Source organism: Pristiophorus japonicus, chromosome 1 (genome assembly GCF_044704955.1).
Source record: "Pristiophorus japonicus isolate sPriJap1 chromosome 1, sPriJap1.hap1, whole genome shotgun sequence".
In the NCBI taxonomy this organism is placed as follows: Eukaryota; Metazoa; Chordata; class Chondrichthyes; family Pristiophoridae; genus Pristiophorus; species Pristiophorus japonicus.
This window is the reverse complement of record NC_091977.1, coordinates 389,245,426-389,252,478: the sequence shown is the minus strand read 5'-3', so window position 1 is coordinate 389,252,478 and position 7,053 is coordinate 389,245,426. Positions and strand designations below refer to the sequence as shown.

At 47.6% G+C, this 7,053-nt stretch overlaps 1 long non-coding RNA gene across 1 annotated transcript; it reads left to right on the top strand.

Moving 5' to 3' along the window:
- Positions 1-2,200: 2,200 nt before the first annotated feature.
- On the top strand, positions 2,201-5,265 carry LOC139259709 (uncharacterized). The gene is made up of 3 exons (XR_011592637.1): positions 2,201-2,402; positions 4,023-4,183; positions 4,459-5,265. It is a non-coding gene; the product is annotated as an uncharacterized lncRNA (long non-coding RNA).
- The last annotated feature ends 1,788 nt before the right edge of the window (positions 5,266-7,053 follow it).

Below are 7,053 nucleotides of genomic sequence, written 5' to 3'. Positions count from 1 at the left end.
TAGTCACTGAAGCAGCATCTGATTGCTGAGGCTTGTATATATATGTGTGCATTCTCGCAATGGAGGGTTCCTTTCATGTCAGAGTTACGGCTGCATGTAATAGACCTACATTTGTACTAGTTGCTGAGGCCTCATGACACTGCGACTCAGCAAGCTTTTATTGCTTTGCAGGCGAAGGTTTCTCACAAACGCTTAGAGCAACAGAGGACTGGTGATGGCGAGACAGATATCCAGCAGCTCAGCCATTGGGTTCATTGGGTTGGCCATGGAGATGCAAAGATGAAGGTGAAGTGCGCATGAACTCATCGGAAACGAGCAGCAATGAGACGGTTTTGCAATTCCCTTGCAGGGTTTGGTTGGCGATGCCGCCTCCTGTGTGGCCGGCGACCTGCATCCTGGTCCTTCTCCTCCTCCTGAGTGTTGTGTTCCTGCGCCTCCTCCTCCTGGGCCTCCTCCTCAGGTGGTACTGCTGGGTCATCCTCCAATGGTAGTGCCCTTATGATTGCCAGGTTGTGAAGCAAGCAGCAGACAACCACAAATACGGAGACCCGCTCAGGCGAGTACTGCAACACTCCACCTGAGCGATCCAGGCAACGGAAACTTTGTTTAAGGATCCCGATGCACTGCTCAATTAAGCACCTGATGGCTGAATGAGTATCATTGTAGGCTTGCTGCGCAGCAGTCCTGGGGTTGTGAAGGGGAGTCAGCAGCCGAGTGCACAGTGGGTAGCCCTCGTCTTCAAGGAGTCAGCCACAATCTTGGTTTGGTCCAGCAAAGACACCTGGCACACTGGTCTGCCGCAGGATGAAAGCATCGTGGCTGCTGCCAGGATATCAGGCATCACCAGCCATGATTTTTCAGTTGTGGTCACATAGCAGCTGAACATTGAGGGAGTGGAATCCCTTACGGTTACGGAAGATTCGGGATTGTTCTCTGGTGCTCTCATTGTGACGTGGGTGCAGTGTATGGCGCTTTGAACCCTGGGGAAGCCCGCAATCCACAAGAATCTGGTCTGCCACTCCAACTGCTTTTCCCTGCTCATCGGGAAGGATATGTAGTCCCTCCAGCTCTTATAGATAGCATCTGTCACTTGAGGGATGGAGCTATGCGCAGCGAAATGTTCGCGATGTCTACTGTAGCAGTTTGGAAAGATGGCATGGAAATTGAGTGCTATGGTCACTTTGGTTGCGATGGTCAGAGCTGTCCTCAGTCTTGTTTGAGGCTGGAGGTCAGACTGCAGGAGATTGCACAGCTCCCTCACGATGTGCTTTTGGAATCGAAGTCTCTGGAGACATTGATCATCTGTCAGATCAATGTAGGAGAACTGCTGATGTAGACCGTTGCGTGATCGGGTCTTCTGCCCCCCACCCACGCCCCCCCCCCCCCCCCGCCAACGTCTATGTTCGTATCTTCCTATGGCAGCTGCCTCATTGCCCTCTCCCTCATTCTCTTACTGCTCCTCACACTCTGCAGCCTGCTGCTGGCAAGCATCTGCCTCCTGTGCATCCTGCCTTCTCTCCATTTCGCCCACTATCTGGTGCGGGGAGTCAGCGTACCTGACCCTCTTCCTAACGTCAGCTCCAACCTGGGCCACCTCTCTGGATTGAGGTCTGTCGCCATCTCCATGGCCTACTGCATGTCCGTCTGCCATGTGTGCTGGCTCCCTTGCCCGCTGCCTCTGGAGCCGCTGGAGACGGCACCACCTTCTCCTGTGTGCCTCCCTGCCATGCACAATGTGCAGGAGATGTTCCGCTGCCAGCACTGCCCCCATTTACTTTGCCTCCGCAAGCAGAGCCTCCACAATGACAGCTCTCTGTTGTCGAGATTGAAGACCCGAGCCCACTATCGCCCAATCCCGCTCTGAACAAGGCAACTGGCAAAGTTGCGAAAACTCCAAAAAAATCCTCTCTATTGTGAAGATTGAAGAGCCTGGCCCACTATAACTCAATGCAACTGGCAACATTAGGAAAAGGCCTAAACAAACTCAGCAAAAAGAATGCTGCTACATGCAACTCGCCTTTAAAGGCCACTAGCAGTCTTGAGCTTGCACTGTGCACCGACCCAAAAAACTGTCGTTGGAACTGACAGGCAGCTGAAGTGAATTTATCTTCCGGGGCAGAGCCGCTGCGGTGCACACTCTGATGACATCGTCAACGACGCATCTGCAGAAGCGGGGCTGAAGTGAGGGGAGCGGGGCGGATCGTCACAGCAAAAACCCATGAGGGCAATGCCCGAACGTCAGACAGTCCGTCGCGACTCGGCGGCCATTCTGCGCCGCTCCGTGGCCGATGCTTTCAGGTGGGAGGGAATTGATTCAGTAGGGAGCGGAGTAAAGCTGAAATTAGCAAGCAAAAATAAATTAAGTGCGTTTGAAGGAGAGAGGAAACAAGCAGGAAAACAAGGTAAAAAGACAAACTTAAAGGCACTTTGTCCAAATGCACGTAGCATTTGTAACAGAATAGATGAGATGACGGCAAAAATTGAGACAAATGGATATGATCTGATAGCCATTACAGAGGTTGCAAGGTGACCAGGACCGGGAATTAAATATTCAGGGATACTTGACGGAGCTGTTCGGAAAAATGTCCCATCTTTTGGATGAGACGTTAAACCGAAGCTCCGTCTGCCCTCTCAGGTAGATGTAAAAGATCCCATGGCACTATTTTGAAGAAGAGCAGGGGAGTCATCCCTGGTGTCCTAGCTAATATCCCTCAATCAACATATCAAAAACAAATTATCTGGCTATTATCATATTGCTTTTTGTGGGAATTTGCTGTGTGCACGTTGGCTGCCGCGTTTCCCAAATTCCAACAGTAACTATGCTGCAAAAGTACTTCATTGCCTGCAAAACACTTTGAGATGTCCGGTGGTCATAAAAGGGACTATATAAATTCAAGTCTTTCTTCTTTCTTGTTAGTGCTCACAAAAGATCTATTATTGTTCAATTTCATATAATGAATGATTATCTGGTCCAATCAGACATGATGGATGTATTTTTAACGGGAACAAATTGTACAATAGAAAATAACTACTTATGTATTTACCCTTATTCAGTGGCCTATGTTCAACATTACCAAAACTCATTACAGTATAGGAACACAGGAACAATGAAAAAAGGCCAAGGTCCATCCCGAGGGCCAGCCTTCAACAATTTCACATCATAACCGCTGCCCCCAATTTTTCAGCCTGCAGTTGTTGATGATGATTCTGCTATTCCAATTTACAACTCATCTAGACCTATCTTTTGTTTCTTTATTTGTCCCATTACCACTCCCTTTTGCCTTGCACCATCGTCCCTTTTGTCTTTTAATCTCTCCTGTCTTCCACCCTATTACAGACCTTCCCTTTTGATCTTTCCTGCCCTCTTCCCTTTCCATGCCCCTGCACTTGTTGAAAACCTGTTATATCTCTAACTTTTTCCAATTCTGACAAAAGGTCATTAACCTGAAATGTTAATTCTGTTTCTTTCTCCAAAGATGCTGCCTGAAATTCCAGAATTTCTGTTTTTATTTCAGATTTCCAGCATCTGTAGTATTTCGCTTTTGCTAAGGTCCATCTAGTTGGACTTCTCCCACCCTGGTAGTCACAGGATACAACAATAATGGAGTTGTTGACTAATCATAGCAATCAATCTCTATCAAACAGACCCTGACATAGCTCTAAAGTCATCTGTTCCTCCCAAGCCTATTACATAGATCATGTCTCAAATTACTCATATACTGTATCCCAAAATATTATTGTCTGAAAGAAATTTATCTAATTTGCATTTTAATGAATGGTAACGTCTGCATCCCATGAGGCGAGGACACCTGACCAGTGCAGGAAACGCTGGAATAGCTTGTTGGCAGCAACAAGAGTAAGTTGCATTTTATATTTCAAATGTTGTATCTAATATTCTAATGATGCATGCAAATTTTGAATCGAACATTGAATCTCCTGCACTGAATTTAAGTTTGTCATTCTTAAATGTTATTAGCAAGTCCATTAGCTTATGCCATGCCATGCTCGCTTCTCATTTGCAGAAGAAGATATCTATCAACCGGGCAGAGTAGAGGAGGACGGGGGGGCAGCTCTGCTCAACTACAACCATTGTCGGAAATTGAGGAGCTTGTAGTCGTGCTGGTGGGACATGGCAGCCGTTAGGCCACCACACGAGGTCTGGCCGAACCCAGCCTTGAGTCTCGTGAGTAAAATCTTAAATAAGTTACGCATGTAACCTCCTGTAATTGTAATGCAATATGCAGTATACTTGTGATGTACTCTTGATATACTAATGATGTCATGGCAGGCCATGCATGCATGTATGCAGCCCTGGTGCAGCCCTTGTGCATAAGAAGCAGGGGATGTAGCCGTGACAGCTTTATGGGGTAGTGAAAAGTATTGATATGTAACGTCTCTTGGTAATGATCATCATTATGTTCTAATAAGTTCTTTAAAAATGTCATTCGTGTTTTTAAGGTCAACCTGAGAAGCTAGTGGCACTGCAGCCGTCCACTGCACCTTCAAACAACCATCTCGGAGGAGGAAGAGGAGGAACATGAACATTCAAACGAAGGGGAACAAAACTTTCCTCATCTCCAGGGGGAGGACGAAGAGCAGGAGGAAGATGGAGATGAACTATATCCAGAGCTGCTGGAATCGACCATTGTTGTGGCGGTGGGGGGTGGGAGATAAACCTGTGGTCATCTCTATTGAGAGTGATGAGGCACCGGGACCAAGCGGTGTGCAGCTGGTGACACCAAGGCGCAACATTTTGCACATGCCGACCCCAGGAGGTCGGGTCAGCGAGGTGAGCAATCGTCTACCTCGGACGGGCAGACGGAGTGCTTGATCTCCCTGTGCAATGAGACAGTCATGATAGGTCGCGACCTTATCCAGGGGTTCGATGGGTTCTCCACGAACTGGAGCCAGATCTTCACGAACTGGAGCCAGTTCAACACGAACTTCTCCAACTGGTCTTCCGTGAAAACTGACTTAGCACGGTAGACCTTGGAGGCGATTCGGGAGCAGACTGCCGCAACCAATGCGCTTCGGCATGTGTTGCTGGCTGGACACGGCGCTGCACCCCAAGGTGCCGTGTCGGCTCAGAGTGCGACCCCTAGCACTCAAGCGAGTACGGAGGACAAAGTTCCTCCTGACTCGGTAGAGGAGCTTCAGGCTTCGGCTTCCACTCCGTCACCTCCACCACGGCAAGAATTCTTGCCGTAGCACGCTGCACACCACGTTTGTGTCGGTCTGCGGAGACCAAAACGGGTGGGTGATGTAAAAACACATGGTGTGAAAGGACCTGGAGGGAGATGTAGCCACAGGTAGGGAGGGGGTTTGTTTGTAAAATTAATTGTTCATGTTTTTACAAGTTTGTTCAGTTGCTTGGGGTGGGAGGGGAAGGGTGGGTTGGTGGAGGGGGGCGAGGGTGCTGACAAAATATATTTCTGAAATTCGTTGTATTAAATAAAAATTTTTATTGAGTTTAACAATTGCTGTGCCTTCTCTCCTTTTAAAGTTATGCAAAACATTTAAACAATTATCTGCATTAGTTGAGCGTTGTATTATTGTTACAAAAGTTTACTTTAATTAAGCATTGATGTACATGCTAGGCCACTGCAGGCAAGGCAGAAACATAATTGTACGCAAATGCAACTTTTGCTTAACTATGATGTAAATGTAAATATCCACAATGAAAGGTCATGAAAAGCGTTCATAAATGAGCTGCTAACACAACAGCTTAGCACTCGCGTAACTGCCACTGGGTACTGGTCTTCTGGGGCGGGGGGAGGGGGTGGTACTGGAGCTAGATCGCCAGGCTGATTGCCCTCCCCTAGGTCCTCACTAGCCTCTTCTTCCACCTCTGCCTCCTCTTGCTCCTTGCCGGCTGGCTCTTCCGTCTCCCCTCCTTCTGAGGTGGACTTGCAGCCTGATCTGGCATTAGTTGTCCTCTCCACATAGCTAGGTTATTCAGCATGCAACACACCACAATAAACTCAGCGATCTGGTCAGGGTGGCACCGTAGGCTGCCTCCAGAATGATCCAGGCATCTGAAGCGCTGCTTTAGGACTCCAAATGTCTTTTCGACGATGTTGCGTGTCGCTATGTGGCTTTCATTGTAATGCTTCTCTGCTTCAGTGATGGGATTACGCAGAGGCGTCATCAGCCAACTGGCAAGGCCATATCTCTTATCCCCCAGCATCCAACCGTGACCTTCTGGCTGATTGACAAACAGGTCAGGGATAGCACTCTCACGTAGGATGTGCGCATCATGGCGGTTTCCAGAAAATGTAGCATTTACTGTCATGTTTATTTACTTGTGGTCGACAACAAGCTACACATTTAGGGAGTGGAACCCTTTTCTGTTACGAAACACCTCCACGTTCTTTAAGGAGGCTTTCAGGGCAATGTGCGTGCAGTCTATTACTCCCTAGCACCTTGGGGAAGTGTGCTATTCTGTATGCTTCCCTGGTCATAGAAAAGCTTATAAAGTCCATCCTGTGAGTGTAAAGGGCTTCAGTCATCTGTCGAATGCAACAATGTGTGGCGTGCTGAGAAATATGACAGATGTCACCATCTGAAGCCTGAAAAGATCCCAAAGTGTAGGGCAGAGAAACCCAAGGCAAAAATCAAAAAGGACCACATTACAACATAATTCTAAAGGGAAAAAGAGTGTTAAAAAAACAAGCCTCATTCGTAATAAGGTGGACGAATTAACGGCGCAGATAGCTGTTAACGGATATGATGTAATTGGGTTTACGGAGACATGGCTCCAGGGTAACCAAGGCTGGGAACTCAACATCCAAGGGTATTCAATATTCAGGAAGGATAGACAGGAAGAAAAAGGAGGTGGAGTAGCGTTAATGGTTAAAGAAGAGGTTAACGCAATAGTAAGGAAGGACATTAGCTTGGATGATGTGGAATCTATATGGGTAGAGCTGCGAAACACCAAAGGGCAGAAAACGTTAGTGGGAGTTGTGTACAGACCACCAAATAGTAGTAGTGAGGTTGGAAATTAGGGACACGTGTAATCAGGGTACAGCAGTTATCATGGGTGACTTTAATCTA